The following is a 909-nucleotide window of genomic DNA, read 5'->3' as shown; positions in this document are numbered from 1 at the left end:
TTCAACAAGTACAACATTAGCACAGACGTATAGCCAAGTTGTGGTTAAGAAGGTGGATTTTTGTTCCTTGTATTTACCAGAAACGAAGTGATCCGAACACACGACCCGGGACTTTGGGGGACTCCAGTGAGAACCGTCCTCGTTTTCCAAGTGTAAAGCTGCGAGCCATTTGTCTCGTCTCTGTGGGCTTTTATCACGCTTTGGCAGAACAAAATACAACCTTTGTTTTCCCTGTTTCCAGTTGTGGTTAGCACAACCAAAAACAACACAGTTTTTCTGCATTTTGGAGGCAGAATGACGGGTTTAACCAGCGTAGGTCGACAGGTTAAAGAGTAATGGCAACGGTTTGTTTTCAACGCCAGTCTGGTTGCTATGGCTCGAAGAACCCGTATGTAGCTCAGTTGCCCGGATGTCGGCCCTCACCCATAACGTAAATGAGCTCAAGGTTAATGTCAAACAAATATTTTTTTCAAGTTTTAAATAAATGCATGATTAAGCTGCAACTATACTTGATAAATGCGATATTTTTTGTGATTAATTCAATGAGTTAATTCGTTCAAAGATGACTAAAATATCCAACATGGCGGCAGCTGCTTCTGAACTCCAACACCCAGCATGCCTTGCGGCAAGCAGAGTGATTTAGCTGTCAGCACAGAACTCCAACACCCAGCATGCCTTGCGGCAAGCGGAGTGATTTAGCTGTCTGCTGTTAAAAGATGAATAAAATCAACATCAACTATATGATTTGCCTGAGAAGCTGGACAGAACAAAAAAAAAAAAGATTTATAAAATATCCAACATGGCGGCAGCTGCGTTCTAACTCCAATACCCAGCATGCCTTGCGGTAAGCAGAGTGATTTAGCGGTCAACGCAGAACTCCAACCCCCAGCATTCCTTGCGGCAAGCAGA

This window comes from Entelurus aequoreus, linkage group LG10, assembly GCF_033978785.1.
Source record: "Entelurus aequoreus isolate RoL-2023_Sb linkage group LG10, RoL_Eaeq_v1.1, whole genome shotgun sequence".
Taxonomy (NCBI): domain Eukaryota; kingdom Metazoa; phylum Chordata; class Actinopteri; order Syngnathiformes; family Syngnathidae; genus Entelurus; species Entelurus aequoreus.
This window is presented reverse-complemented; position numbering follows the sequence as displayed.